The 18,429-nt window shown below is 31.5% G+C and overlaps 1 pseudogene; it reads right to left on the bottom strand.

Annotated features, from left to right (window-relative positions):
* Positions 1 to 10,830: 10,830 nt before the first annotated feature.
* LOC124898034 lies at positions 10,831 to 11,807 on the bottom strand (annotated as a pseudogene).
* Positions 11,808 to 18,429: the final 6,622 nt, after the last annotated feature.

Here is an 18,429-nt window from a genome sequence, read left to right as displayed (position 1 = left end):
GATATTGAAATTGTAATTATTCACATTTAATGTATAATAAAAATAATTAATTCTATCCTTATTTATTAAGTAATCAACTAAAATGGGACGGAGGAAGTATTTGGTTAAAGATATTCTTTGAAAATCAATGTTTCTGTTTTACGTATTTATTGTTCATTATGTTAATATAACCTGAAATAGAAATTTGAAGTTGAGATTCCCTTGAAAAAACTTTGTTCGAGTAGTATTCAAATTTCAAGTGGAGTAGTGAGATTTTCGCTTATGAAACTAATTCAATTTTTTATCAAAGTGAAATTCATGGGAGCTCAAATATAATTTAAAAACTTACTTTTTATTGATATTCTAACTTCAGATATTGATTGTTTTAGCTTCACCAAAATATTGTCAAAACAAGCGCAACACTCTATGTCTACAACAAACTATATTAGTTTATTATATTATGGTCGTGATTATAAAATTGAAATGAAACTATATACGTAGTATTTATTAAATGACAACAGTTTACATGCATGAAGTCACATGGTCAATATTTATTAAATTTTATTAAACAAGTATAAATAATGAATTTGAGCTAAGTGAATCAACTAGAATCTCCAAAGCATAACTAATGAATTATGTTTTAACTTAAACTTCTCTCCTATATATGTTCCAAAGGGTAAACAAATAGGCTCAATCACCTAGGTGATGATGATTTCCAAAGTCATTCTTATAAATCGTCTTTGATAATACTCCCCTCGTTTCGGAATAAGTGAATTGTTGAGGTATTTATTGGTATTTCAAAATAAGTGAATCATTGAATCTTTTTTCAAATTTGCCCTTATGATTTGACAACCAATTACCTTTTGAAAAGGATTACAAGGTCAAGTTATAAACCCAACTCTAATCTACTCCTCTGTTCAAAGGGTGGGCAAATAGAGGTCAATCATCCTGGTTGTTGGATTGTATGACCTATCATCTAAAAGCTTAATATACATGTAATTAAAAAAAAAATACGTCTTTATTTACTTATTATATCTTAAACATGACCTTTTATGTGCATATTTCATTCTTTTTTATGAGTCAAAACATATTAAAATACTTTTTATGAATATAGAAAATAACATTCAATGACCTCAGAAGTCAGAAATAAGGGATATTTATCGTTCCTAAGAAAACCTTTGAGGTCAAATGTTAAAATTTGCTAATTAACTTAATTTTGCTAATGAGGGAGAGGGGTGGAGGATCAAAAGTTTAAAACCACCTCTAACGCCATTTTTATAAATCATCCTTGATAATAAAGTAGTTGTAGTGTGACTTTTTATTTTGTATTGTTTTAATTTTATCAAATGTTTTTGTAGGAACATAACTTTTGCTTATCTGATACTATGTTAACTTGTATTCTCTTGAAAGTTTACATTATTAATTAAAAGAGTACACTATATTTGGTGACCGCGCTTGAGCTTAAAGGAAAATTAAGGAATGTTAATAGGAAAAAGTTCAGAAATAGCGAATTAGATCCAGTAATTAAAAGACACGTAATAATCTTTTGCTAATTACCTTAAATGGCAATATGTATATGTATTTGAGGCACAATACTATATATATATATATATATATATAGTTAAATACCTTATTTTTAGATAACAATTTGAGTTTAAAAAGACAAAAAATAAATTTAACTTTATTAAATTACGTTCACCGAATTAATTAATAATTAATTGAAAATTCTATTTCTAAAAATAGACAACTTTCTTTCAATGAGTTTCAAAACTCAAAATATGTTTGAATGATAAAAAAAAAAAAATTCTATTTTTCTCTCTCTTTGTTTTTCTTTTTAAGTTTCTTCCTTCATTTTTTTCACATTTTTTTTGTCATTGTTATACTGTTTCTTTTTTTTTTTTTGCACTTTTTTTTGTATTTTCTTTTTTTTTTATTGTTTTTTTATTATTTTTTTATCATTTCTTTTTTTAAAAAAATTACTTTTTTTCTCGTTCTATTTTTTGGGTTGTTGTATTTTATATTATATATTTTTTATATTTTATATTTATTTATATAAATTAATATATTTTAAATAAATTTATTATTTGTATTTGAATATTTTAGCCGTAAATATGTACAGTTTACCATTTGTATTTGTATACAAACAAGTATATGTATTAGTTATATTTACTAAGTTTAAAATGTACAATTATATATGCAAAGTATCATTGAATACTAATGTATCATTAATATCTGTATGTCAAATTTATCATTTGTATTTGTATATAAATAGGTATCATTTGTATACGTATGATTTAATGCTACAAGAAAATAGCCTCTAGGGAAGGGAATTCTCGTTCTTAAAAGTCCAATTCTGATCGCAAATGATCATTTAGGATGGAAAAATGCTGGTCGTGGCTGGTCCTAATAGCCTCCTTCGCTAAAGGTCTATTGTGACGAGATACTCTAGCTGGTCATTAAATGCCATTAGAGACGGTAACATATCCGGTCTCAAAAATACTTTTAGAGACTATATATCTCGTCCCTAATAGATGATTTTCATCTTTAAAAATTAATTATTTTTTGGTCTCTAAATATTTTTTTCAATGAGTAACTACCTTGTCCTAAATTAATCTAGCACGACGAGCATCTAACTCGTCCTAGATTAATCTTTAGAGAGGAGAGACTGCTCATCCTAAATTAACCTTTAGAGATGAGCAACTAACTCGTCCTTGATTAACCTTTAGAGACGAGCAACAAACTGGTCCTAGATTGCTACTGAAATCACAAAATTTATATATTTCATTTCTAAATATAAAATGGCTACTGAAAATGTCAAAGGATGATAAATATAATTTTAATATTTGCTAAACAGAAAAAACTAAATCAATTAACATCCCTAACTAGAATATGATGTTGATAGTTTCAATTTTTGCTAAACAAAAAAAAAAACTTAATCAATTAACGTCCCGAGCTATATGATGTTAATAATTTCAATATTTGCTGAACAAAAAAAAAACTTAACCAATTAACATCCCGAGATAGAATTTGATGTCAAATTTACGTAATGTTCTTAGCAAAATAATAATGAGCTTGTGCATTCTCTGAACTTACATCTTCACTTGTAATCTCAATCTTCAGAAATCTATAAGAACAAAATTGTTGAAAGACAATTAGTAACTATTGTTATATAATTTAATATACGTAAGAAGAAAAGAATTGAAACACAATATAGCAATGAATAACTGACTTAACCAACCGATAAAAAAAGTACACAGAGTTGAAAATTAAGTCCAACTATGAAATGAATATGAAAAAAGTACTCGCTTTCTTTCAATTCTCATTGTTTAATTCACAAAAAAGGAGAAAATACAAGCATTAACTAGATTAGCGAAACTACTTAGATGTTTTTTTTGGATGAAGTGAGAACTACTGTAAAATATTAACATAAGTGAAAATCATGCATAAGTTTGAAAGCATTATTGTATATGGTTCAAGAAAAGCTGAAGCTTTATAGCTGAATGAGCATTAAGCACCTTGCCTATGGTACACATTAAAAACAAAGTCAAATAGAATTGTAGCTTTACCGAAATTATTCTTACACGGCGAGGGGTACTATGTTGTGAAATTTTAGAACCAACAGGATAGAGATAAAATCTTATATTTCGGACCTTACAAAATGGTAGATAATTTGGGAGAACCAACGGAATAGAAGATGTTGCCTCGCTGGTAGATAATTTGGACAGGAAGTTGTTATGGATAAAACTTTAGATGATGATCAAGATGGTGTTCATGATCTTGATCGAGCCAGGATTGTGTTGCCTGAGCTCCATAAATCTGGATCGCAAATTGGAATATAGTTTTTGGGAAGTGGAATATAGATTTTGGGCAACAAATCTTGATCAAAGTGAAATTGCAGCTATAGAAAAAGTGTAAAAATTCATATAATAATATAGTTTCTGGAAAGCATTTTTCTAAAGAACAAGGCAAGGACACTGCAGAAAATTTTAGTTATGAATGGACCGTGGTCTCACACAAGAAAATTAGTGTTCTAAGTTCAAACAACCCGATTTGCATCATGAAAATGATTCACAGGTTGGGTTTGATGCAACTAATTGTGTAGCTGGAGGTACATAGTTGGATATGTTGTGAGATGAAAATTTTGGACAATAGTTGATGGCCAATACAACTGGAGTAACGAGAGGAGAGAAGGGTATTTCTTAAGATGCCCAGGGGAAATGCCATTGAAATGGGAGCAACGGGGGTTGTATACAATGCTGAAATACAACACCAATGGTTGTTGCAGTAAAGAAGTATGGAAACATTCAACACTAATATATGTACAACTATGGTTGTTCCAGAATTGGGTCAATGAGATTTGTATGTACAGATCAACCATGTACTCCTTTTTTGAATTTCATTGAAACAGTCTCAAGGAGGAATCCTGTATTAAAATAGGAAGGTTATTGATGCATTAAGCCTTTACTTTTTAGGAAAAAGGAAAGGTTAAATTTTTGTGTGCAATAGGACATATCCATTTCAGTTTACAATAATGTTTGATTGGGCACAATGTTTAAGATATCTATTTTGACTTGTATATGTTAGTGATCGAAAGAAACAGTAAAGAAATAGTTTAAAAGTTAACTGGCCGAGAAACAAAATCACATCAAAGTTTAAAGCTTGAGTAGTTTAATGATTTTGCATTTTTGAAAGTTGTGAAAGTTGGAGAAATAGTTCTGAGAACAATCACAAATATCTCAAAGACACAAACAAAATTTCATTGTACCGTACAAATTTATGAATTAAATTGTGTTGTTCAAAATAGTTATGATATGTGTTCTCTTATTCTTTTGTTTGTGTTGAATTTAGGTGTGTATGCGAGGGGGTAGGGGATAAGTAGATATTGAGTGCTTCTAAACTTTGAAATATATCTGCTCAATTGCAGGTAAATACTCAAGCACCATCTAATATTACTGATTGTAGTGATCATAACAATTCAAAGTACTATGTCGTCATTGTATAGGTAACTATTATGCAACTTCAGTTCTATTTTAGGGTTTAGAAATAATATTTATGACTAACATACCGCTCTTTTTATATTATCTTAATTGCAGTATTCTGCTCGATTCAATACCGAGACTGTGATAATTTTTTTGTGCACTCTCAATAATGGTAACATAACCAAAAAGAAAATCAACAGTAATTTCCTTCTCTATACAACATGATCATTAGATCAGGCAGTTGAAGTGATTGAATGATAATAAAATTGGAGAATTGTAATACCCCGTACTTCTACCTAACTTAAAATCGTCCCAAAAATGTTAAAGACTTGTTTTAAAGATGAATCCACTTTTATACATGTGGTATTTTCAAGATTTTCACTTTTTAACATGTGGGAGATTGAATAGGCTTTTCCATTGATACCAAATTGGCCCAAATTCGACACCCGTACAAAGAGTTAGAGCCATTTTAGTAAGACAGTGTGCCACCTGAGCCATCAAAGTGTCGCGGAGCCAGCCAAAATGGCAATCATCAAAATACAGTGAGCCTCGGCGATTATGGCGCGTAGCGCCAAGGCTCAAATTCATAGTTGTCAAATTCTAGTGACACAGCGCGATAGCGCCGCATCGCGCCAGGGGTCTAGGTCGAGAAATTTTCACAAAATTAAAATATGTGTCCAAGGGTTAAAAAGGTCAATTTTTCACCCTTATATATACCCAATAACACGTGATTCAGACATAATTCACCCAAAATATATTTTTTCTCTCAAGTTTCTCTCAAGAACAAGCTAGGATTTTCAATTGGGGATTCAAATCCAAGACTCAAATTCAAGAATCTCTCCATCAATCTTCGTAGAATCAAGAACTAAGGTATGCACAGTGTTCATTCATGAATTCCTTTCATCCATGAAGCCCATGAATTAAGTTTTAAATCTTGTATTGTGAATATTTTATTGTGGGTTGATTATGTTCATGTGATTATGGTTGTATGATTCCCAAGTTGAAATCTTTATGTGTTGTTCATGAACCTATTCTAGTATGTGGTCTGAAATATGTGAAATTGAGTAAAAATATAGAGTTTTTGTTGTATTAATTTGATGGTTATGCCTATGCCCTAAGTCATGCATCTTAGGTGTTTGATAAAATGCCTAAGACAATAGAAATTATGCATTATAGCTTAATTGTGACCCAAATGATAAGTGTATGCTTTACCCTATAACTAAGAATGACTTCCATGATATTGTATGCATTATGAATGGCTGAGGGAACGTCCATGAGATTAGGTTAATGAAAGTATGACATGGTACTGACAACAATAGATACTGAATCCTATATGTATGACATGTTACTAGGTTCAGTATCTATTTAGTTGGGAGTAGGATTCAGTACCTAGTAAGCCCGGGGATGAGGACACACATTGTCAGCCAGTAGAGGGTGTGATCCTTAGTAGCAATCCCTGCGTTCCAGAACTACGTAGCCAGCGTAGGTTGAGATGCACCCTACGCATTTTAGGATTTATACATCTCATTTGAGTTTTCTACTAGGAGGGGTTGACGGAAGAGCTCCTTGTCAGAGAGGGTATACTCATAATTTGGTTTTACCCGTGGCACGGTACTGACACTTTTCTAGCTGGGGTTACAGGTTGGACCCCACCAGTTCAGTTTTGGGGCATGTTGGTTAGATGATTACCTCCCACAATCTCAGTTTTAGATCAATTTTTAGTAATAGAACTCAGTTCAGTTCTATAGAAATCCAGGACTATCAAATACAGTCAAATCGGTACAATGCGGAACCCAGTTAGTTCCATCAGTATCAGGATTGTCAGATACAGTCACTCATGTTAGCAGTATTCAGACTCAGAAATTATGTTATCACGAACTCTATTAATAGTATATTAATAATACGAAACCCATGATATCAGTATTCAGTGTCAGGACTGTTAGATATAGTCAATTAGACTAGTTCTTCATAATCAGAACTGTCAGAACAGTCATCCCTTTATCAGTAATATGACATTAGTTCCTCAGTACTCAATAGACTCAGTCATTCAGTATCCAAGTATCAGTACTCAGATATCAGTAAATCCACGTTATCAGAATTCATGAGTCAGTGCTATCATGATCTCAGTTACAGTTATGTATTTATGCATGTATTCTCACGTTCATGTTATACAGTCAGTTATTATTGTTCATGCATATGAACCCTTACATTTAGCCTACCTCACTTGCATAACAGTACATTTAACGTACTGACGTATTTACGCTTTGGTGTTTTATACTATAGGTTTAGAAGCACGAGCTCCCGAAATCCTTAGTAGATCAGACGTTCAGTAGCCAGACTAGCAGTGAGTCCTCATCATTTGAGGATAGAATGATTATTTTATTACTTTATTATTTCAGTAGTTCAGAGTTAGTTGGGGACATGTCCTATCAACTCCACAGTTTTCAGACAGTTTAGAGGCTTTCAAACTACAACATATGTTCAGATAGTTTATTTCAGTTTTGGGTATTGTCATACCCCACTACAAATATTGTATTATATTCAGTATTAGTTTAATTTTGAACCTTATGGCCTTACAGCTTATATTCCGTATATTTACAATGTATTATTCAGTGCTCAGTTATAGATATCAGTCATGGGTTAGGTTGTAGTCTTTCGGGGTCATGACCACCGTGTAGCATTTTGGGTATCAGGTTCAGGGCGTTTCAAACTTGGTATCAGAGCCTAAGGTTCAACAGCACCCTAGGAAGTCTGAAAAGCTGTATCTAGTAGAGTATTGTACATGGGTGTGTTGTGCACCACACTTATGTGCAGGAGGATATGAGTTGTTTTAGGAACAGATTCTCTTCTTTCAGTATTCATATCGTGCCAGTGAGCATAAGCTCAAAATTTTCTCTCAGTCTAATCCATTCTCTCTTTTATTTACAGAATATGCCTCCCAAAGGGACTAACGAAAGAAGAACGGGAAATTAGTCAGCACCTCAGTCCGTTAAGGCAGATCCTCTGGATGAGCATGTCTCTCATACATATACATATATATAACTGCATTCACTACTCTAGCCAATTCAATCGCAGCTCAAAATGAACGGCCAACTGTTGTTCCTCCAACCCAGTGGCCAATTCAGCTGCAGCCAGGATTCGGGACTTCACCCGAATGAATCCTCCTTTATTCTCAGGTTCTAAGTCCGAAGAGAATCCATAGGAATTTATTTTCCTCAATAAAGTATTTATTGTCCTTTCGAGTTAAACGTAAAGCCAACAATAATACAGTCTTTGAAAAAGTGTCCCCTTTCATATCTTTCGCATTTAGTCCACCGCCAAATCAAAATACATGACTATGATTTTAAAGTCCATTATATTTTTCTACAATCTTTATGCTAGGTAGAGATGGCTCGGCTTTCATAATTTCTTCGATCTGAGCCTACAAAATATATAAAAAGATATTTTCTATCAGAACCCATAATAACTTTAAGAAATTTACATATTCAATTTACCAAATGACATATATTTTTTAATTTCTTCAGGTTCAATAAGCTTGTTGTCTTTCTTATGAGTCTCACAGAAAATAGTCCCCAAATCTGGAGGATTGCCATCTTTTCTGCCTTTTACATTAAAGAGAAACATGTCAAATAATACCTCATACGTATTTTCTTTAGTAAATAATTTTTAATACTAACTGCTGATTAATTATCTCTCAAATAGGCTTGCTACCAATATGATGAAGCATTGTCAAATTAGCTCGGTTTGCTGTATTCCTTTTGCTTCTCGCCTATATTCTTAAATAATAAGCTTAATATCTATTGAAATACAAATTCTGAAATTGTTTCAACAAATAAAGTTTATAGGGCAACACTAGCAGGTAATACAGAGCAACACATACAGAACTATTGGATTTCTTAGAAAAAAAAAAAGCCACTCCATAACAATTGTAAAGGAAGTAATATAGAGTTACGAAATTAAAGCTTAAAGACAAAAACTGAAATGCAAATTTTCAAACTAAAAGTTTCATATTCTTCACTAGGAATACCTCAAAACTTTTGAAACAAAAATGTTCCTTTACTAACCACTCTCAGTCTTTCTTCTCTATTCTCTCTGGTTCAAACTTAAGAACTTGTACCACTGACTTATTCTTTACATACTTACTATGTAAGTGTCCTCTCCATTCGTTCTACAACTCATTCATTCATCCAAATATATGATCACGATGATTATTCATGTCATCACTCTCAAATTTATCCTATAATAATTAATACACAAAATCAAATTAAACAAAATAAAAATAAATCCAAATGCCTATTCATACTATCGACTATATTTGTTACCTCAATAGCTGTCCACATGTGATTCAAATTTTATTTCTTAATATCACTCTGCGATGATACTGCGAATGGACACATGTTACTGTCACAAATTAATTTTTTCAAGTGTCTCGAAAATAGATCACTATTTTTTCAACTTTTCAATTATTGTAAAAGGTTACTTTCAACTTCTGATCGACTTCAAGTGATGCAACTTCCTTGCACTTGTTGCTCCCTCAAACTCTTTTTACCTTTCTAAGGTTAGATGATCTTAATAGCTGCATAATTTGGTAAGAACTATACTAATAAAATTCAATTCTATAAATTTAATAATACATAAATTTTAAAATATCATATCTATTTCAGCAGTTTAGGAGGATTTTATAACTTGATCAATGGATGGAGGCAATGAAATTGGTTTGGATGTTCTCTATCTCAAGAATTTACAAATTATTATCTATTGATCGTATTTCTTGATTAGATTCAATATTATTCATAAAAACCCCTAACAAGGAGCACAAAGATCTAGGTATTAGATCCCATATTATTCTTAAAACTCCTAACAAGGAAAAAATATTTGTATGATGTGATGAAAGTGGACAAATACTACACAGATGTGGAAAAATCTTTAGAACTTTTTACATTGAGCATGATGTGATGAATGTGGACAAATACCCAACAGATTTGGAAAAACTTTCTTTTTTCAGTCTTTTTGGTATATTGCTTAACTTGATTAGTATATAGAGGAAATGGAGTATGAACTTGCATATATGCTTTCTCAAGAACCATGGAGTTCTTAAGTATCACTCTCATTCCTTGACTATACGACATGGTAAAGTTTTTAAGTCCTTATCCTGATCCCTTCTCAATAGCACCTAGAGAAAGCAAATCATATTACTAATAGTTAAGTTATATATGCAACCAAAAATACAACAAATTAAAAAAAAAACTTACTTGTTTCAACCTCTTTAATGAATTGCTTAACTTGATTAGTCGATGGATAAAATGCAGTATGAACTTGCATATACTCGTTCTCAAGAACTATGAAGTTCTTACGTATCGTTCCCATTCTTTGACTAGAAGACATGGTAATGTTTTTAAGTTCTTCTTCTAGTCCCTTCCCAATAGCACCTATTGAAAGTAAATCATATTACTAATCCCTAAGTTATATATGCAATTAAAAACTCAATAAATTTGAAAAAAAACGTACTTATTTCAACCTCTTTTGTGCATTGCTTAACTTGATTAGTCGATGAAAAAAATGGAGTATGAACTTGTATATACTCTTTCTCAAGAACCAAGGAGTTCTTACATATCGTTCTCATTTCTTGACTAGAGACATGGTAAAGTTTTTAATTCCTTCTGGTCCTTTTCCAATAGCACCTAGAGCAAGCAAATCATATTACTAATACTTAAGTTATATATGCAATCAAAAACTCAATAAATTTGAAAAAAACATACTTTTTTCAACCTCTTTGATGTATTGATTAACTTGATTAGTCGATGAAAAAATAGAGTATGAACTTGCATATACTCGTTCTCAAGAACCATGGAGTTCTTACGTATCATTCTCATTACTTGGCTAGAACGCATGATAGAGTTTGTAAGTCCTTTTCCTTGCTCTTTCCCAATAGAACCTATAGAAACAAATGTGCAGTTATGTGAGATTAACATTTTAAGTTTAATATGACAAGTGTAACAGGACCATATAGTTTCACTCCCAAAACTATATGGTTAACCATAATATTCTAGATATAAGCGGAGAACACCTCTATTTTTGTTCTTTGGGTACCATCAATTGATGTGGATTTTTGCAGTCTTTCGATGCTTGATGCATCAATGTAGTATTGACGTTTAAGCAGTGTTCTTTGGGTCGATATGTTGTGTATATCATACAGGGATCATGAAATGAATGATTCATTAAATAAAAGGTTGTAAATAGGTAGATTTCTTGTAAGAAGTAGATATCATCTGTGATCTGGAGAGAAAGAAAAGTATACCTTCCTAGCTATCTCTGACCACATCAGTAGAAAATTACTGAAGAAACTAGCATCACCTAATGCGTAGTCGAATGTGAATGTTATAAATATGCCTCCACATTTGTAATTTGTGAGTTGGACTTGTACCGAAAACTCCTAATTTATTGAAACTAATTTTCCTTCCTGACAGTCATTGAGATTATTAAATTTAAGTTATTTAAGACAAGTTTTGGCTTTTGTTCTCAGAAACAAAGAATCAGTGTTATCCCATATAATTTTAGGCTCATTAGTATTTGGATTTGGAATAATTCGACCAGCAAATGGATAGAAATGTGAATGGCAATCAGCAAATGACTTTCTTAATTTATCCGTAATGGATGTTGATGAGTCGTTATGTTTTAATTTGTGGCAGACGTAAAAATAAGTCACTGGTAAGCGTCCAGAGAGGAGGTCCAAGTTTGAAAGGGTGAGAACATGTAACTCAAGAATTGAACTACTGGCTTTTACTATAGACTTTCTGATAAAATTATACTTATTGTATATTCACCATCTCTTGCATCTATCAGTGTCATGAGATTGCCTATAAAATCTTAACATTAGGTTGTGATTGATTTGAGATATTATGGTCTAATGCATAGAACACCTTCAATATAGAAAAATTTAGTTAAGACACAGTGATGTCTGTTACCATTATGAATCAACATAGAAAAAATGGATGATTAAAACTGAGTACAAGTGAAATGCTTAGCGAAGATTGCATTATGAATTTGGACTAGTTAGGTTATTTGGTTGAAAAAAGTTATCTCCTGATATTAGTTATCCAACCCTCAAGGTGGAATATAAATAATATTACAATCTCGATATAACTAACCACGAGATAAGTTATCTAATGAATTTCATCCCAATCAAACTAACGGACTTTATCCAGAAAACATTATAAGTGCAGGTCATTTGGATTCGTATATAAAGGTACTCTCACTCCATATGGAGTATCTATTGCGGTTGAGCTTTAAACACCGACAGTGTGCACAAAGTTTCATGGCTGAATGACAAGTTGTAAAGAAACTCAAACTGCAATCTTCTCAAGATATGAACTGCTTAAGGATTTTGAGTCCAATGATTTCAGCAAATAGCTAAGACATTTGGCTGCACAAAAAGATAAAGCGAGTCAAATCAATCAATCAACTGCACCTCAATCTCAAACTAGTTGAGAGCAACCCAAGAATCCCTTATTACATAGAAGGGTTGATGCAATTGACACGTTCAAAAGAGAACGGTCACAACTATTGAAAATTACTTCGAATTGTTAATAATCATTGTGATCTATAAGTCAAACAATTTTTACTCGATAGGAAAACCATTGCCATGTAAGTAGTCGTTTGCAAGAATTAGATCTAGTGCTCTAGTGATATTAAGGGAACCAAAAGAAATGCAACTCCAAATACGCATTATGAGTCAGTTCATTTACTCGTATTAAAGGAACCAAAGGACATGCAGCTCTAGGTACACACCACGAATCATTTTAGATCTACTGATATTTAGGGAACCAAAGGACATATAGCTCTAGATACACAACAAAGTACAATAAGATGGTTCTAGAGAAAACATATCCATAACTGTTAATAAATCGATATAATAACTCTTAACTTCTCACCGAAAAAATATGAAGTAAGAAAAAGAGCATCATGTACATTTTAATATGTTGTAACATGTTTCCTAATGAAGCAGACTTAATCCCTTTTCACTTTTATTTAATAATCACAAGTAGACAATCTTCAATAGGAATTGAATACGAAAAACTTACTTGGTTCAAATTCTTGTGTGTATTGCTTAACCTAATTAGTAGACAGAGGTAATGAAGTATTAACTAGCATATGCTCTTTATAAAAAATTATGGAGTTCTTATGTATTGTTTTCATTCGTTGATTAGAAGGCATGGTAAAATTCTTATATTCTTTTTCTGGTTTCTTTCCAATAGCACCTCCAGAAAGAAAATCATATTACTAATACTTAAGGGATTATATTTTGTAGCACAATGGCGATCAAAAATAAATTAGAAGAACAAGTTATTTTGGTCGATCAAAAATAAGCTATGGTGTTTAATTCAAGTTATTTATGCAATTAAAAATTCTAATAAATTTGAAAAACCTTACTTGTTTCAACTTCGATGTATTGCTTAACTAGATCACTAAATTGATAAAATTAACTCTTAGTTAGAGTTTTTCCTCTTGTTGTCAAAGATCGGATCCCTTGTCCTCGTCCCTTTCCAATTGCACCAGGTGCACAGAAAGTATATCTAAGAGTACGTTGATTCATCCTCATTTTCAGTCTTCATATTGAACCGATAAAATTGCCAAAAGTAAAAAAATAGTAAGAAAACTTCTTATCCAGTGAACTAAAGAATACAGTCAACGTAGTCTTTGTGCTTCGCAAAAACTCAAAATCTATACAAAAATATTATAAGTTAAAATTTTAATGCTTAAAGAATAGAAGTTTTTAGCAGTAAGTAATTATCAGATACTTCACCTTATCAGTTCTTTTACGTTTATTGTGTGAAGGACTTGCTAAGTCATCTACAACATCTGAAGAACTTTCTAAGTCATTTACATCACCATCCATTTATTTCACAATCTCATAGGAATTACTAAGTTGAGTCTTCCTCACTACATAACAGCCTTTGTTGGAATTATCATTAGCATAAAACACTTGAGATACTTGATCCACTAAAATAAAAGGTTGATTTATTTTTAAAAATCTACTCGGATTCACACTTACATAGTCATACTCATCTCTTTTTATTCATATTATTTTATCATGCGCATCAAATCAATTACACCGAAATAAAATCACTCTTCTATTCGGGATAAATTACAATTCAATCACATCTATTAAAACTCCATAGTAAGCAAACATCTCACTGTCTTCATCATTCTTGCTAGCTACAACAACATCAAAATTTTAAATCCTTAAAGTTTGATCATAATCCTCTGCATGAAATCCATAATTATTTACAATGTAACCATTATAATATGTTGAATATTTGGTAGGACCACGTGAAAGTGAGAGAAGATCCTCCATGAGCTGACTATTATATGCTTTATGCAATTGTACGACCTAAAAATAAGATTAAATTTAATACTTTAGAATGATTAATACAACATTTAGCTGTCAAATCTAATGTTTATGTGTTGCTCATATTACTCACCCTATCTTTAAGTCATTTAATAAATTCTCGGTCCCATTCTGTATCCAACAAGTCTTGAGCAATATTCATATTTGCAAACTCTCTACAAAATTGAGTTTAACCATAAACGTCATATAGAAACAATATTACCTTAAAGGAAATTGAAAAAAAAAAGATGATACAAAAGAACTCTCCATACTCGAGATATGGTAAGACTTCAACACAATTCTTCAGAATATATATATATGTGCTTGTTTTCAATTCATTTGCTTCAAGCTCACATGGATCTTTATCTCCCAGAGTCTTTTCAGGTTGACAAAAAATAGATAAACCTCCATTTGAATTTTTTAAACCACCATCATAATTTCATTCAAACCAATTGAATTTCGTGTCAATTCTATACAGATACCTTGAACATAAAGTTTGCAAGGTAGCTCCCTGCAATAGAACCTACTGGGCATGCCCTATTACCAATGAGAGATTTCAAAAAATATAACCATCACTCGATAAGATACATCCACCGATAATAAATATCCCAACAATCTTAGCTTCACCAGCTAAATAAATAGGCAAGTGGTCCATGACATAAAAAAAAAGTGAAAACCTTTTTCTAACTTGCAAAGTGTAATAGGAATTTGCTCTTCAATATATTTCAAATTATCAATCCTCAACTCCTTTGACCTAAGAACACTAAAAAATAAAGATAACTCATTAAGAGGTTCACACGCTTCTTTTGACAATATACCATGAAGAGCAAGAGGGAGTTTATGTTGCAACAGAACATGACAATCATGGCTTGTCAAATCAGATATCTTGTGTTCTTTCATGTCACACATTGAGAAATATTAGATAAAAATTCATTCAGGACCTTTAAATTCTTCAAGAAAATACATAATTTATGCTTTTCTTCAGTAGACAATGTGTAGCATACAGTTGAAACTTTGACTTCATTCTCTCTTTGGATAGGGTGCAATTCTGACCTAATAACTAACCGGATTTTAATTGTATCTTTGGTCTTTCCTTTGACATTCATGAATGTCCCAAAAAAATTATCAAATATATTTTTTTGAATATGAATAACATCCAAATTATGTCGCAACAAGAGATATTTTCAATAAGGAAGTTTAAAAAAGATACCCTTCTTGTTCCAATTATTCTTTAGCTTTTCATGTGATATCTTCCTCCTCTCATTAGGATCCTTTTATTAATGATTGTACTTCAAGATCTTGCACTCGATTAAGTATCTCAATTCCCAGAATGCATTTTTAGTGGGTGTCTTTTCTCTATTGTACCATCAAATGACTTCTTATCATTTCTCCTTCTGTGACTCAAAGAAAGGTAACATCGATGATCCATAAAGCATTCCTTCTTACAATTAGCCAATTAAATTGAGGAATTATCTTTTTTACAAGATGTACATGCCCGTTTTTCTTTTGTACTCCATCTAGATAAATTTTCATATGCCGAAAAGTTATTGATAGTTCATAACAAAAAAACATTCAACTTAAAATTTTATTTAGTTGATGTATCAAAGGTTTCAATACCAATTTCCCATAACTCATTCAATTTCTCTATTAGAGGTTGAAGATATGTATCAATTGCTTCTCCAGGACTGCTTGGACCAGGAATAAGCATTGACAAAATAAAATTATCCTATTTCATACACAACCAGGCTGGTAAAGTATAAGGAATAAGAACCACGGGCCAAATACTATATGAGATTTTGGAATTTCAAAATGATTAGAATCCGTCACTAGCAAGTCCAAGTCGAACGTTACGAGGATCAACTGAAAATGAAGTATATCATTCATTAAACGTCTTTCATGCTATTGAATCAGCTGAGTGTCTCATTATTCCATCATCGGTTCTTTCATCTTTATGCCATGTCATTAGAGAAGTTGTCTTTGTAGACATAAACAACCTCTGAAGCCTAGGCTTTAAGGAAAAATAGCATAAAATTTTTAAGGCTATTTTTATTCTTTTTTATTCTTTATATCCTCACTATGTGTATCTAACTTTCATCTGAACGCACCATAAATTTTACAAGAATCAAGTAAGATATCCTTCTTTTAATATAACATGCAATCGTTAGTACAAGCATCAATCATGTTGTAAGAAAGCTCAAGCTCTCGAATTATCCTTTTTGCCTCATCATATAAATTTGGCAGATTAGCTCCATCTGGCAACAACTCCCCCTTTAACATTTTCAATAGCATGGTAAATGACTCATTGCCCCAATAACCCATACTTTTGATGTGAAGTAATTTATACAAAGATGAAATCTTTGAAACCTTTGAGTTTTGATACAATGGCTGCTTGAAATCCTTCAGAAAGCGATAAAAAATTTTAACTTCAGCATTTAGTTTCTCCTCAAGTTTATCATCAAAATTAGTGTGTGTATCTCCTCCACTTTTAGCATTAATATATAAATCTCTCAATAGTTCTTCCACTTGATCTTCGTCTTTACTCTCAAAATTTTCTGCTTCATCATCATCCTCATCTGCAAAGTCTGATAGTGGCTCACCTAATTGTTTTTCATGGTGAAATCCAAAGGTATAATTTTCACTTATCCATGGACTTTCAAATGTATCTCAATTGTTTTACGAGTTTCTAATGTTGCATTACAACACTCGTAACACAGACACCGTATTTCACATTCTTCTTATTTTCTCCAAAAATCATAATTCACAAACTTTTTCACCCCGTCTAAGTAGATTTTGTGAGTCCAATTATGAAGAAAAAGTTGCATCCATTGCTTACTAGGTGTCATAACCTTGGAGAATACATAAAAAAATAGATTAAAAAATATAAAGGATAAGAAAAATAATTAAATTCACGTAACGTATTACCATCAGATGATTATATCATACTACATTAGGTATTTCGACTTTAAACATAATATGACCTCCTCCTCAGATTAGAACTATATTATTTTATAAAATTTACAGACATTGTTTGAAACTGTCGGCTTACTACTCAAATAAGCATATAATCATCACAGACCAACAATATTTAAGCATCTCATCTGCTTTGAGAATAACACATAAAAAGGGAAAAAGGATCAAATATCTAAAATAAAAAAATAATAATAAAAAGTTAATAAGGAACATTCAATATTTAGAGGACGGCGGGATGTCTACCACATGGGAATATAATTTTTTTTATTTAGGTTATTACATAGGACTAGAAATCTTATTTCCAGGTTTCATACTGCAAAGCTTTAAGCATTCTAAATGTATTATTTCATTTATAGGTTGAACTATATTTATTACGGAAGTTTGAAAAAGGTTTGACACTTTTTTATTAGCATTAGTGATTTGAAGTTCCTTTACATTATGTTCACACCTTCTCTTTTTTTTTATACCAATAGATGTTTGTATTATTAACTATCCTGAATCTGTAGTTCATCTATCATCCTCCTGCATTATCATCCTTCTATTTTTTTATTGGATGAAGCACAATTTGATGAAGCCATATTTGAAACAGATGATTTTTAGTACTTCTCTATTTTCATTCAAGCATGGGTATTGTATCATAAGTCATCATGATATCAATGATTTTCTTTTACAGTATGTTTTGAGTTTTCCTTATTCAAATAATGTCTTACTTATAAACTTTTCAGTGTTCTTGTTCCATGACATGTACTGCTTGTCATTGAAAGTTCTCCAAGATGGATAGATATGACTGGGATCGGAGTTAACTTCAGAGATGTTTCAGATGACAATGGAGGTTCAAAACTGAAGGTTTTAGGGATCCTATTGGATGGCCCTGCCCATAATGCCGGTGTATGATAGATATTTCATATATGGTCTGTTTATTAAAAAAACACTTTCAGTATTTCTTTTACTTGGCTTTATGCTGTGATTATTTTGTTTTTCCTGTTGATGAAATGTTAAATATCTCGATTATTGTAGTCATGGTTACTTGATAATGGCAACAACAGGAAAATTGTCGTGGTTATTTATGAATAAAATTGAAAAATGAGAGATAAGCTTTAAACTGCCAAACCA

Source organism: Capsicum annuum, chromosome 4, assembly GCF_002878395.1.
Source record: "Capsicum annuum cultivar UCD-10X-F1 chromosome 4, UCD10Xv1.1, whole genome shotgun sequence".
Classification (NCBI taxonomy): domain Eukaryota; kingdom Viridiplantae; phylum Streptophyta; class Magnoliopsida; order Solanales; family Solanaceae; genus Capsicum; species Capsicum annuum.
The sequence above is the reverse complement of the archived record's forward strand: the minus strand, read 5'-3'. Positions and strand labels throughout refer to the sequence as shown.